The sequence below is a fragment of the Leopardus geoffroyi genome, chromosome D3 (genome assembly GCF_018350155.1).
Source record: "Leopardus geoffroyi isolate Oge1 chromosome D3, O.geoffroyi_Oge1_pat1.0, whole genome shotgun sequence".
NCBI lineage: Eukaryota > Metazoa > Chordata > Mammalia > Carnivora > Felidae > Leopardus > Leopardus geoffroyi.
In genome coordinates, this window is record NC_059339.1 from 7872409 (window position 1) to 7887712 (window position 15304).

Consider the following 15304-nt stretch of genomic DNA (forward strand, 5'->3'; position numbering starts at 1 on the left):
GGGGCTTCACCACCATCAAACTCACACCTGCCTGCATCTCCAGAGGTATTTTGTTAACGTGTAAGTTACTAAAAACCACCCAAGCAGTTTAGTTTTAGCTTGTTCTTAGGGCAAAGTTTGAGAACCACTGAACTAGATGGGCTTTAGTTTTTAAGTACTTTCAGTCTTTTACAATGGTTGGGGTTGGCTGTTCCCTTGTCCACTCAGTTGCAATGTGACCTTGGGCAAATTACTTAACCTCTCTGAGCCCCCAGTGCTCTTAGCAAAAATGGAGGTATTAGAAATATCTATTCATGGACCCTGAGTGTGGACACCTAGTCACCTCTCTCAGGCAGATTAATAGGAGAGGTATATTTGATGCCCAGCTGAAGAGGAACCTTCTTGCCACTTCCTGTTCAATAAAAGCTCAAAGAATTTTCCACTTTTAAAAAGAGAGTACTTTGGGGCGCCTGGGGTGGCTCATTCAGTTAAGCTTCCGACTTTGGCTCAGGTCATGATCTCACTGTTTGTGGGTTCAAGGCCTGCATCGGGCTCACTGCTGTCAGGGAGGAGCCCGTTTTGGATCCTCTGTCCCCTCTCTCTCTGCCCCTCCCCTGCTCTTGCTCTCTTTCTCAGAAATAAATAAAACATTTAAATAAATAAATAAAGAGAAAGAGAGAGAGAGAGAGAGTACTTTGTTGGAGCCCATCGTAATCTGATCCCTTGCTTCTGTTTACTTCCTTCTCCCATCTATGCCTCCCCCTCTGCTCTGAGGTTTAAAACCCCTAAATTAGGAGTGCCTAACTGGCTCAGTCTGAAGAACCTATGACTCAAGAGTCATCTAGGTGTCATGAGTTTGAGCCTTGTGTTGGGTATACAGATTACTAAAAATAAATAAATGTTTAAAAAACACCCTAAATTAATAATCATAAAAACAACCACCATTTCTTGAACTCATGCCTCCACAGAACAGGGCTTGTATACCTCTGGTAATAGGAAGCTCACTCCTTCCAGAAGCCATGCATTTCCGTAATGGTTATTTTTAACAGTTCACAAGTTTCCCTTGTATGGAATTGGTATAGGCCTCCCTGTGACTCCCACTGTGTGCCACACAGAATGTGTGAAATCCCTCTGCTGCCCGGCCCTGATGCCAACTCCACAAGACATCTGGAAGGCAGCTTTAGTGAATGATCCAGAAGTCTTTCAGAATGGAAGAAGTGGGTAAAGAAAGCCGGAAACAAAGTTAGGTAACTGTCAGGGGAGAGGTTGTAAAATTCAGAATTAGGATTTGTGGACTTCACTGTTGATCTCCAAATCATTCTCTGGGCCTGGAGCTCAGAGAGCATGTTGGGGAGTCCCTGCTCTTTCTCCCTGGTCTCCACTTCCTGGGCTTGTGGGGCTCACTCTTCCCCCTTGGTCAGGAGCCATTGCTGGGTCCATGTGTTTGTGCCTATGCCTTTTATGGGTAGTGTTTTTTCTGTCCTGGCTAAGAAATCATTGCCAACCCCAAGGTCATATTCACCTGTTTTAAAACTTTAAAACATGGATTTAAAAAAAAAGATCTAGAGGTATTGTTGTATGTTTAGGCATATGATCCATCTCAAACTGATTTTTTTTTTTTTAACTTTTAATTATAAGTAATCTCTATACCCACGTGGGGCTTGAACTCACAACCCTGAGATCGAGTCATATGCTCCACTGACTGAGCCAGCCAGGTCACCTTCAAACTGATTTTTGAGTGAAGTAAGCTTTCTCTTTTAAAATGTGAAGACGGTCGGGGCGCCTGGGTGGCGCAGTCGGTTGAGCGTCCGACTTCAGCCAGGTCACGATCTCGTGGTCCGTGAGTTCGAGCCCCGCGTCGGGCTCTGGGCTGATGGCTCAGAGCCTGGAGCCTGTTTCCGATTCTGTGTCTCCCTCTCTCTCTGCCCCTCCCCCGTTCATGCTCTGTCTCTCTCTGTCCCAAAAATAAATAAACGTTGAAAGAAAAAAATTAAAAAAAAAAAAAATAAAAAAATAAAATGTGAAGACGGTTTTGTCAAAAACCAAGTCCCTGCATATGTGAGGGTCTGTTTCTGGCCCCCCCACCTCTATTTCATTGCTCACTTTGTCTATCCTTTTGCAAGTATATCCTGTCTTGATTAGTCTAGCTTTATTTATTTATTTATTTATTTATTTATTTATTTATTTTTAATTTTTTTTTTCAACGTTTATTTATTTTTGGGACAGAGAGAGACAGAGCATGAACGGGGGAGGGGCAGAGAGAGAGGGAGACACAAAATCTGAAACAGGCTCCAAGCTCTGAGCCATCAGCCCAGAGCCCGACGCGGGGCTCGAACTCACGGACCGCGAGATCGTGACCTGGCTGAAGTCGGACGCTTAACCGACTGCGCCACCCAGGCGCCCCTATTTATTTATTTTTTAAAGACATTTGAGTCGTTTCCAGTTTTGTTTTGTTTTGTTTTGTTTGCAATTATAGGCAATGTTGGTATGAATTTTTTTTTTTTAACGTTTATTTATTTTTGAGACAGAGACAGAGCATGAACAGGGGAGGGTCAGAGAGAGAGGGAGACACAGAATCTGAAACAGGCTCCAGGCTCTGAGTTGTCAGCACAGAGCCCGATGCGGGGCTCAAAGTCACGGACTGCAAGATTATGACCTGAGCCAAAGTCAGACGCTTAACTGACTGAGCCACCCAGGTGCCCCGATTAGTCTAGCTTTAAAGTAAGTCTTGGGGTACCTGAGTGGCTCAGTCGGTTAAGTGTCTGACTCTTGATTTCAGCTCAGGTCATGATCTCATAGTTTGTGGGATTGAGCCCTGTGCCAGGCTCTGTGCTGACAGCCTGGAGCCTGCTTAGGATTCTCTCTCTGCCCCTCTCCAGCTCATTCTCTCTTTCAATAAATAAATAAACATTAAAAAAAAAATAAGTCTTGAAGTCGGGGCACCTGGGTGGCTTAGCTGGTTAAGCATCTGACCATTGATTGCAGCTCAGGTGATGACCTCACAGTTTGTGAGTCTGAGCCCCACGTCAGGCTCTGAGCTGATGGTGTGGAACCTGCTTGGGATTCTCTGTCTCCCCCTCTCTAAATAAATAAGTAAACGTTAAAAAAAATAAGTCTTGAAGTCAACTAAATTAAGCCTTCCAACTTTGTTCTCCTTTTTCAAAATTGGTGTGGCCACACAAGGTGCTTTACGTCTCTCTCTATATTTTGGAGTAAAATGGGATAAATGTTGTCAATGCATACATGATTTGGGACTCAATGCATCTCTTCAAGGGGCAGGGTGTCAGAGAATTAAACATCTTCCTGGATGATCTAACATCTTCACTGGCAAAACAGGACCAACTAGGCCACACTCTAGAGACTCAGCATCGGAGATCAGGGAGGACTGTATGGGCTGAATTGTGTCCTTGCAAAAGGATACCTTGTAATCCTAACTCCTAGTGCCACAGAACATGATCTTATTTGGAGATAGAATCTTTATAGAGGTAATCAAGTGAAATGAAGTCATTAGGGTAGGTCCTAATCCAATATGAGTAGTGTCCTTATAAAATGGGGAAATTAGAACACACACAGACGTACCCAGAGGGAAGATGATTTGAAGAGACTCAGGGAGAAGATGGCCATCCACAAGTCAAGGAATGCCTGATGCTACCAGAAGCTAGCAGAGAGGCCTGGACCAGATCTTTCTATAGAGACTTCAGAAATACACCTCGATTTCCAATTTCTGGCCATCAGAGCTGTGAGACAATAATTTCTGTTGTTCTCACTCATCTTGGCTGTGGTACTTTGCTGCAGCTGTCTAGGAACCGAATATAAGTACCCCAGAGTGAGCTGAGGTGGGGTCTTCCAGTCAGCCAGGGGAGTTGAGCTCATCAGAGGGCTGCAAGTGTATTCAAGATGTCAACAGAGATTAGAAAAAGATACAGACTTCGGAGCTAGGTACACCTGGATTTGAATCCCAGCTTTGTCAGTTTGTAACTGTGTCACTTTGGGCAAGCAACCCAACCTCCCTGAGTCCCATCTGTCAAATGGGAATAGCAGTGGGTCTTGGCAGAAAGGTTTGTTGTGAGTGTTCCACGAAAGAACATTTGTCTGGCAATTAGCACAATGCTCAGTAAACTGTGGTTACTATTTTCCCTCTTGTGGGATGTGCTGTTCTCGATGAAAGGGGATTGTCTCATTCCAAATCTAATGAATTGGGTAATCTGTGAGTATCTACTAAAGGCAGAATATCAGTGAGAATCCAATGGGAAAAACCAGACACCAGAGGAGGGGAATGGCTTTGTAGGCAGTGGGAGAGCTACGGAAGAAGACAGACCGGGGAGGGGGAAGCAAGCGCAGATTAGCAACAGCAGGAGGGCCTTGATCACCTCTGGGGTTGAAGCCACTGGGGGAGGAGCTGGGGTTTCTGGGATGCAGGAGGGGCTGGAGTCACCAGGTAGTAGCTGGACCCACAGAAGGCCTGCCTGGTGGGAGGTGGAGACACAGGAAATGTGGCTGCTGCTGGAGATAACTGCCTGAGGCAGATAGAAAGGGAGAACCATCCTGGCTTCTCCCTTCCTCCCACCCACCTGGTTCCTATCACTGCCTCCCACTGGCCAATCTGGCGGAAGCCAGTCGATCTGGCAGCTTGCTGGTGTTGGTCTGCCTGTGCTACAGAGCAAAGCAGAGTGAGGGCAAAGCATGGAGTTGAAGGCAGATAGGCCCAGGCTCAGCATAAGGGAGCAGGGGTCACGTTTCAACTCCATGAGCCGGATTCCCTTTCTAGAAAATGGGGATAACAGTAGTATGGTAGTCTCTCCGCATAGAATAGTTGAGTGCGTACAGTAAGATAACACGAGTTAACAGTTTAACCCAGTTCCTGGCACACAGTAGGAAGTACTCTGTAAATGCGAAGAACGATCTAGTTAGCCATTTTCTGCTCAGAGGATGGAAGGAAGGAGGAGGACAGAGGCCTGGGTATAAATTCACGGCACAGGAACGGTCTTGGTGCTGGTGATATTTTTATCTCAGACACGTGCCCATCTGTCCCCTCTCCATTCTAAGCTGGTGACTCTGTCAGTCTCCTTTTAGAAACCCTGAGTCAGGGCTGACCGCACTGAGTTCAGGGGAATTGGGAGTTTGGTCTCCATGCTCCTTCAAAAGGATTTCAAATCCTCTTGACTTTTAGCTGGTGTCTCTGCCTCCCACTGGTGCCAAAGCCTCCTGGCTTCCCCCAGCCTGGGGCTGAGCCACCTCCAGTCTCTCTCTTTGTATAATTAAGAAGAAAAATAGAACAGCCGATGTTGCCAAACATGTATTTAACGTGACACCCTGGGTTCAGGGAGTGAAAAATGAAAATGTTAAGGTTTAGAGTAAAAGTCTCCATGCTCAGCTGTCTTCTGACCCTGGGATTTCTCCTCAGCCTGACTGCCTTTAATCCTCTGCCCTGGCTTGTAAAAACCTTTCAGGCTGAAGGCATGTATTTCCCAGAGAAGTGTTCCAGCCTAATCATGCAAAAATGCCCAGCATCCCAGGAATAGCCTGTCAAGTGTGATGTGGTTCCGTGAGGCCCCGGGGAGGGTGGGGACGTTGGGGGTGGTGGTGGTGATGAGTTCTTGCTTTCCTTCACCGAGCCCTTCCCTTACAACATCCAATCCATCAGAAAACCCAGTTGACTATATCTGAGCTCTCCCATCCAGCATCATCTCTCCCATTTTATCCAGACCACCACCATTGCTCGCTCAGAAGTTTGCAGTAACCTCCCTGGTGTCTCTGCTTCTACTTTTAATCCTCCTAAAGCCATTCTGTAACAGCAAACAGAAAAATCTTTCTAAAACAAGTCTGATCCTGTTCCTTGTCCAGTTGATTAGCTTTATTATTATTTTAATGTTTATTTATTTATTTTTGAGAGAGAGGGATAGAAACCGAGCAGGGGAGGGGCAGAGAGAGAGAGAGAGAGAGAGAGAGGGAGATAGAATCCCAAGCAGGCTCTGCACTGTCAGCATAGAGCCCAATGTGGGGCTGGAGCTCACGAACTGTGAGATCACGACCTGAGCCGAAACGAGGAGTTGGGTGCTCAACCGACTGAGCCACCCAGGCACCCTTCATTATTATTATTTACTTATTTTGAGAGCAATAGAAAGCATGAATGGGGGAAGGGCAGAGAGAGAGGGAGAAAGAGAGAGAGAGAATCCCAAGCAAAGCTCCACACTGTCAGCGCAGAGCTGATGCAGGGCTTGAACCCATGAAACATGAGATCGTGACCTGAGCCAAAGTTGGATTCTTAACTGACTGAGCCACCCAGGTGCCCTCTTTTTTATTATTACTCAAAATTTTATTTTGAGTAATCTCTACACCCAATGTGGGACTCAAATTCACGACCTCAGGGTGAAGAGTCACATGCTCCACCTTCGAAGCCAGCCAGGCGCCCTTGGTTGATTAGTTTCCTGTTGCTGCTGCAAGAAGTTACCACAAATTTAGTGGCTTAAAATCATACCAATTTATTCTCTTACAATTCTGGAGGCCAGAAGTCCAAAATGAATTATCAGAGGCTAAGATTAAGGGGCTGGCAGGGCTGGTTCCTTCTGGAAGCTCTGAGAAATGCATTTCTCTGCTTTTTCCAGCGTCTACTGGAAGCCCATATTCCTTGGCTTGTGGCTCCTTCCTCCTTCTTCAAAGCACATTTATCCAATCTCTTCTGTTGCCACATCTCCGGTTCTTTTTGACCCTCCTTTCTATCTCTGATAAGGACCCTTGTGTTTACATTCAGTCGATCTGGATAATCTGGGATAATCTCCCCATCTCCAGATCCTGGACTTGGTCAGATCTGCAAAGCCCCTTCTGCCATATGCAGTAATATACTCACAGGTTCAAGGAATAGGAATGTGGACATCTTTGGAGGTTCATTGTTCAGGCTACCCCACAGTGCTTAAAGCCCTCCAATGGCTTTGCATCTGAGTTAGAATAAAACCCAAGCTCCTTACCATTAATGGGAATGCCTTCTGTGATCTAACCCGTTCCTATCTGTCCCGCCCTCCCCTTGGCTCAGTTGCATAGGAACCTACTTGCTTCTCACTGTTCTTTCCACAGTCCGACTCCGTTCTTGCCCGAAAGCCTCTGCATATGCTGTTCCGTCTGCCTAAACGCTCTTTCCCCAGATCTTCATATGGCTGGCTGGCTGTTTCTTCCTTTTCAGACTTCTCCAATGTCCGCTTCTCAGAGAGGTCTTTCCCGGATTAATCGCTCTCACACACTCCTCTCACCTCCCTGCAGTCCTTCACATCACTTGGGTTTACTTAATGTCACCGGGGTTTACTTACTGTTACTTTTTTTTTTTTTTAATTATTAACTTATTTACTGTCTTTCTCCTCCATCAGAATGTGAGCAAATGAGAGAAAAACACTTGCTTGTTCACTGCTATATCCCCAGGGACTGGCAAACAGTAGATCCTTGATAAATGCTTGTTAAATGGATGAATGGATGGATGATGATCAGCACATCCAATTTGGTCTTTGGGCTTCCATGTCCAGGATTCAGGCTCAGGATGGAGGTAGGTCAGACAGGCAGGAGGGTGCGACATTTAACGAGTACTTCCAGTGTGCTATTCCTTCCTTCATGCAATTCAACATTTATTGAATACCTGCTGTATGCCGGGCCTTGTGCAAATTATTTATTCATGCATTGTTTATTCAATTCAAAGAGCATTTATTGAATGCCTACTGAATGCTAGGCAAAGTACATTTATCAAACATTTATTGTATACCAGCTGTCTCAAATCAGTGCCTAGGTACACAGTACTTTTCAGTAAATACCTGAATCAATGAATGTCCTCAAGGAGCCCCCAGTCTTCCTGCTAAAATGGCCTGTAAATAAATAACTCTAACATACAAAGATAAGGCAGTAATGTGGGTGTGTTCAGACTGCAGAGGGGCCCCTTATCAACTTGTACTGGCAGGTACCTTTCTGAGTCTTATCTTCTTACCTGGGAACCAGCTCTTTGAAGGTCAGATAGACTCTCCTCTCATTCACTTGCATATCCATCCCCTGGGCACCCAGGAAGGACCTGGTCTGTAGCACACGCTCAGTCAGTGCCTGTTATCTGGTTACTGCTGCTTCCCCTATGGACAGTTGTTCATTCATACACTAGGCAAGAGGGCAATAGCTGGGTCCTCACCCTGGTGCTGCTGGCCAGGAGCCGGGAGCCTCTGACAGGCTGCCCAACCTCCGTTTGGCTTGATTCTTCCAGCAATAAATGAGGGATTAAGTCCTCCTCCTTTGGTGCAACCCTTGACTGGACTTCTATGTAATCTGTTCTTGTAAAAACTGAGGCAATGTGCAGAAATTGTTAAAGACTTGGGGCACCTGGGTGGCTCAGTTGGTTAAGCTTCCCACTCTTGATTTTGGCTCAGGTCATGATCTCATGGTTCGTGAGTTTAAGCCTCAAGTAGGCATCTGTGCTGACAGCGTGGAGCCTGCTTGATTCTCTCTCTCTCTCTCTCTCTCTCTCTCTCTCTCTCTCTCTCTCCCCCTCTTCCCCTCTGGGTGTGTGCTGTCTCTCAAAATAAATAAATAAACATTAAAAAAAATAAAAAGAAATTGTTGAGACTCAAATATTCACTGCAGTCATCAGGTTTTGCCTGATCTGACACTTTCCTTCCTTCCTTCTTTCCCTTCTTTTTTAATTGTGGCAAAATACACACAACATAAAATTACCATTTTAACTATTTCATTTTATTTATTTATTTTTAAACGTTTCTTTCTTTCTTTATTTATTTTAAGAGAGAAAGAGAGAGTGTGTGCAAGCAGGGGGAGGGACAGAGAGAGAGGGGGACAGAGGATCTGAAGTGGGTTCCATGCTGAGAGCGGTGAGCCCGAAACGGGGCTTAAACTCATGAACCGTGAGGTCATGACCTGAGCTGGAGTCTGATGCTCAACTGACTGAACCACCCCCTTTCCTTTAAGTCATCTCTACCCCCAACATGGGGCTCAATCTCATGACCCCGAGATCAAGAGTTGCGTGCTCCACTGACTGAGCCAGCCAGGTGCTCCCTTTTATTTTTAATTAATAAAAAAATTAACTCATTTATTTGTTACCTTTTACTGGGGTCTTCTATTTAATGATCAGGTTGTTTAGAACATTTACAAAGATAACTGTAATAATATACCAATTATTTTGATAAGAAATGGCAAATACTGAGTTTGTCATAGTAAAACCGAGTCATTAAATTACTTTTTGGAGGTACTTACTGTCATGCAAAATAATGAAGACAGTGCCACTGTGGACCAGTTTAGTAATAAAGAATCATATTATGCAGTTCTAAACTTTAAAAATAGGAAATAAACATACATGTGGCTTAAAAATAATTATATATTTGGGGCACCTGGGTGGCTCAGTTGGTTAGGCGTCCGACTTCAGCTCAGGTGATGATCTCACAGTCTGTGAGTTCAAGCCCCACGTCAGGCTCTGTGCTGACAGCTCAGAGCCTGGAGCCTGTTTCAGATTTTGTGTCTCCCTCTCTCTCTGCCCCTCCCCCGCTCATGCTCTGTTTCTCTCTGTCTCAAAAATAAATAAAAACATTTCAAAAATTTAAAAAAATTATATATTATTATCATGATCAACTTAAGAAACAAAAATTCACCACTTTTATAGCAGCATTATTCACAATAGCCAAAAGGTAGAAACAACTCAAATGTCAATCAGCAGATGAATGGGAAAACAAAATGCGCTATATACATACTATGGATTATTATGTAGCCTTAAAAAGGAAGGAAATTCTTTTTTTTTTTTTTTATGTTTATTTATTTATTTAGAGAGAACGAGCAGGGGAGGGGCAGAGAGAGAGAATCCCAAGCAGGCTCCATGCTGTCAGCGCAGAGTCTGACTTGGGGCTCAATCCCACGAACCATGAGATCATGACTTGAGTTGAAGTCAAGAGTCGGATGCTTAATGACTGAGCCAGCCAGGTGCCCCCAAAAAGGAGGAAATTCTAACACATGCTACAATATGAATGAACACTGAAGACATTACGCGAAATGAAATAGACCAGATACTAAAGGACAAATATGGTATTATTCCTCTTATAGGAAGTCCCTAGAGTAGACAAATTCATGGAGACAGAAAATAGAATAGTGGATTCCAGGAGCTGCCTGGAGAGGGAATTTTGGGGAGTCAGTTATTCAGTAGGTGTAGAGTTTCTGTTTGGGATTGTTATAGGCTGAAATTCCTAAAACTCTATGTTGAAACCCTGACCCCCAGCGTAATGGTGTTTGGAGGTGGAACCTTTGGGAGATGATTACGTTTACATTTTAGAGGTCAGGAGAGAGGGGCCCTCTTGATGGGATTAGTGCCCTTATAAGAGGAAGAGAGAGAAATCTCTCTCCACACACGCTCCAAGGAAAGGCATGTGAGCACACAGGGAAAAAGCGGCTGGCTACAAACCAAGAAGTGGGCTTTCACCCTTATGATTGGGATTAATGCCCTTATAAAAGAAACTGTAGAGTGCCCCCTTCCCTCATGTGAGGTTACAGTGAGGAGACCATCTGTGAGGAAGATGGCCCCCATTGGACACCAAATCTGCTGGCAACTTGACCTTGAACTTCCCAGCCTCCAGAGCTGTAATAAAGAAATGACTGTTGTTTAAGCCACCCTGTGGATGCATTCTGTTAGAGTAGCCCAAGCTATTCAAGAGTGGGATGAAGGAAAGATTCTAGAGTTGGATGGTAGTGATGGTTGCACAACGTGAATGTGAATATACTTAATGCCACTGAACTGTACCCTTAAAAATTAGTTAAATGAAGGGGTGCCTGGCTGGCTCGGTGGGTGGAGCAGGCGATTCTTGATCTCGGGGTTGTGGGTTTGAGCCCCACGGTGGGTGTAGAGATTACTTAAAAATATAATCTTTTGGGTGCCTTGGTGGCTCAGTCGATTGAGCAGCCGACTGAGACTCAGGTCATGATTTCATGGTTTGTGAGTTTGAGCCCCATGTGGGGCTTTGCACTGACAGTGTTGAGCCTGCTTTGGATTCTGTGACTCCCTCTCTCTGCCACCCCCGCGCTCATGTGCACATGTGCGCACACTCTCTCTCTCAAAAATAAGTAAGTGTTTTAAAAAAATTATGAGACTGACATGCTGCCCGTTGTGCTAAGAGGGCTGTAAACATTTTAAAAAATTAAAAATAAATAAAAATAAAAATATAATCTTTAAAAAAATGACTTAGAGATGCAGAGGTGGCTCAGTTGGTTAAGCATCCGACCCTCGATCTCAGCTCAAGTCTTAATTTCAGCGTCTTGAGTTCAAGCCCTGCATTGAGCTCCAACCTGGGTGTGAAGCCTACTTAAAATTTTTTTTTTTTAATTAAAGATTTAAATGATAAACTGTGTGGTATTTGCTGCAATTAAAAAACCCTCCTCACTTCATCAGGGTATATACTAAAATTGGGACAATTCAGAGAAGATTAGCATGGTTCATGCATAAGGATGACACATGTAAACGTGTGAAGTGTTCCATATTGAAAATAACAACAACAGAGAGGTGGCTCAGTCGGTTAAGTGTCTGACTTCGGCTCAGGTGATGATCTCACAGTTCATGGGTTCAAACCCCCATGTTGGGCTCTGTGCTGACAGCTCAGAGCCTGGAGCCTACTTCAGATTCTGTGTCCCCCTCTCTCTCTGCCTCTCCCCGGCTCGTGCTCTGCCTCTCTCTCTTTCTCTCTCTCTCTCAAAAATAAATAAACATTAAAAAAAAAAAAAAATGAGGGGCGCCTGGGTGGCTCAGTCGGTTAAGCGTCCGACTTCAGCTCAGGTCACGATCTCGCGGTCTGTGAGTTCGAGCCCCGCGTCGGGCTCTGGGCTGATGGCTCGGAGCCTGGAGCTTGCTTCCGATTCTGTGTCTCCCTCTCTCTCTGCCCCTCCCCGTTCATGCTCCGTCTCTCTCTGTCTCAAAAATAAATAAAGGTTAAAAAAATTAAAAAACAAAAAACATTATTTAAAAAAAAAAATGACAACAACAAAAACACAGTAGCAACAACAAAACCCCCAACATCACCAGCATTTTCTCTGGAATTCTCCATGGCCTCATAACAATTTCCTCCTAACTCCCCAGAAGCAACTAGTAGCCTCAATTTTGGATTTATCTGTTATTATTCCACTCCTTTTTTATACATGTTGTCTACACTGGCTTCTTTTTGAACTTTATATAAATAAACTTTACCTTGTACCTTCTTCTGCAACTTGCCTTTCAACTCAACATTGTTTGGCTAGTCTTCATGTGCACGTACACAGCTATACGTCTCTTTCACTGCTGTATACTATTTGGTATTACATCACATACGTCACAGGCCTCCTCAGCTCTTCTCAGTCTGCCTTCTCAGACAATCTCCCTTGGTGACCTGTTCCATCCTGACCCTTACACGGTGACCGATTCTGCGTGGGCTCTGGCCAACTAGATTCCATCTCGGGCTTCTCCTTGTGCAGCACTAAGGGGCGTCCGAGGTGCTTACACATGGGTAATCTCCAAGTAGGGGGGGTTTACACCCCATGGGCAAATGCTGGACCAGGAGCCAGCAGATAATTCTCTTCCCTTCTTCCGACCCCCAGAACTGTCCAAGATGCTATGGTAAATATGGCCACTCCTTGGTACCCTCATACTGACTCACCCTCTTTCCCTGTCTCACTGCCCCTTTTCCTCTCTCTTGCTTCCTCAGGACTGCATTCTCCGATAAAGGAGTACTACACTAACTTTTGGTGCAGACTGCTTTCTGAGGAACTCAAGGAAAACATTCTGCAATTTGTCCATTCTCCTGTTGATGAACATTTGGGTCGTTTCACTGTTTTTTTGAGACTGCATACAATGCGGCTAGGGCTAACTTCTTTGTTCATGCTTCCCAGTGCACTCGTGGCTGTTTCTCTAGAATGTTCCTAGAGTTGGAATTGCTGGATCATAGGTTGTACACTCTTTCAGCTTTACCACACATTGCCCAATTAATTTCCAAAGTGCCGACTTCTATTTCCAGTTTATTTCACCCCTGTCCTTTGCCATCGGCTCACTACATTGGGATCATCCAGGCTTTCTTTCAGTTCCTTTAGTACATGGACTCCCCCATCATAAGGCCTCTACATCTGCTATTTTTTCTGCTGAGAACACTTCCCCTACCCTCAGCCTAGCCAAGACCTCTTCTTTCCACGGGGCTCAGCTCTATGCTGAGAGAAGCTCCTTGACTTCCTCCTCAAACCAAGACCAGGTCAACCCCATCCTCTCCATGCCCACATTCTATATGTCAGAGCCTCCTATATACCTCCTTGTCATGATACACTTAGTTGCAATGTTCCATCTGTCTGTGCAATTATTGGAACAAAGTCTGTCAACTCTGCTAAGTTTCACTAGCCTGAAAGTCATAGCCACAATGTTTGTTTGAGCTCATTGCCTTATCTCCAGCAACCAACATTGTGCCTGGTGCATAGCAGAACGTTGGTATTCTTATTATTCTAGTAGCTCTTCCATGTTCTCACTGATATTTGAGTCCAGAATGTAATTTTTCCAGCATGTCTTCACATATCTACTGTAGGCCAAGATCATGACAATGTAAACACAATCTCTTTCCTTGAGGAGCTCACAGATCGAGGTCAATAAACATTAATTAAGCCTGCTAGACCCTGACATATTTGAGTGCTTAGCAATGGTTTAATTGACTTAGACATCACCTCTCATCTGCGTATTACTATAATGAATAATGATGATCACTTGTTTATTGAGCACTTACTATATACCAGGCACTCTACTAAATGCTTTACATTACCATCTTATCCTATCTTCACATCCTACCAGGGAGGTGCTATTATTACCTCCATTTTACAGATGAGAAAACTGAGCCTTACTTAGGAAAGCAAAGTCACTTGTACCAGATTACACAGCTAGTAAATGATGCACACAGGATTTCTCAGCTTGAGTGCCAACATCCTATCGTGATGCTAAATTTCTCCTGCCTCAATTATTCCGCTTTCAGTTAGATTCCAGAGACTGAGTGCTTAATCACAATGGTAAACTAGCGATCATTATGGGGCACTTACCAAGTGCTAATCACTTTGCATCCATCCATTCATTTATTCAACAAATATTTATTGAGAATCTCATGGGTTCAGTTCTATTTGACAGGTGTGGGGGTACAGAGGTGGACAGAAAAGATTAAAATTGCCGCTTTGTGGAGTTGACATCCTAGTGGGAGGAGAAACACAACAAATAAATAAAAGATCTGATAGATGGTGATCAGTGCTAGAGAAAATGAAAGCAGAAAAGGGAACTAGGTCGTGTGATGACTGGGGTTTCTGTGGTTTCATTTCATTCTCCCAAACATCTATTATTTTCCCATTGTAGAAATGATAATGAGATTAAGAGGGGTGAAGTCACTTACCCACAGGCACACAACTTACAGGCTAAGAAGTCGGGCCTTTGAAGGACTGAGGATTCTACTCTTTGCTGTGCCTCTATTGAGTGCCTAGGATTGTGATGTAAACAAAAGGAGCATCAAACTTTCTTCTAAGAGTTTATAATCAGAGGTGGGTAAGTTGACCCAGGTGAGTGGAGGACTCACAAAACTCTGCTGAAGCGTCCTTGCCACGCCCAGGGCAGACATTAAGCATGATCCCCTGTGGGAGATGCGGACGCAGGGGCTGAAGTCAAGGCTCAGGCAGATGAATGGATTCCAGAGATCAGGAGCAGAGGTCTAAGGCCCGCTAGGTCATTCTGGGGCTGCTGTTGACCCAGAGGCACTACCAGCCCCAGCCCTGCCCCCACAGCAGGCTCTGTGCCACTCTCCCTTCTGCCCAGGGTCTCCAGACTCCAGGCCATCAAGCCGGGAGACCAAGTGGCTAGTGACCAGTGATAAAACCCCTGCATCGCCCTGGGGAAGCCATGCTCACATTCAAAGAGCGGCTTCCCCTCTCCCCACCTAGCATCAGCAACTCCAGGGGCCTCTCAGACCAGGGGGTTCGCAGGCCTCAGCTGCCTGCGATGACAGCTGGTTCCCTGCCCCCTGTCTCCCCTCCCCTCACCCCTTGGCCCTGCGGCTCAATTTCTGCCCAGGAGATCTCATGAGATGGCCAGGCAGTCTGGGATGGAGTGGAGGAGAGCCTGGGCTTTGGAGCTAGAAAGGGGTACCACCTCCCCAGGCACACCACCTTGTCTGTTGCACTTTCAGAGAACCTCTTAGAACTTTGCATCTTCAAAGAGGTACAGTTTAAGATTTAGTGAAGCTGAAAATAGAGATTTTATGAACCAAGCCCTAGGGACTGAGGATAAGTAGTGAACTAAGACCAAGGTCAGTCTCCTCAGAGTCTTCTATCTATGTAT

At 45.0% G+C, this 15304-nt stretch overlaps 1 protein-coding gene and 1 non-coding gene across 2 annotated transcripts in view; both read left to right on the top strand.

Moving 5' to 3' along the window:
- KDM2B (lysine demethylase 2B) overlaps positions 1-15304 on the top strand; it is a 153097-nt gene that overhangs the window by 3303 nt on the left and 134490 nt on the right. The window lies entirely within an intron of this gene.
- On the top strand, positions 11362-11473 carry LOC123588670. Its single transcript, XR_006707973.1, has one exon. It is a non-coding gene; the product is annotated as a U6 spliceosomal RNA (small nuclear RNA).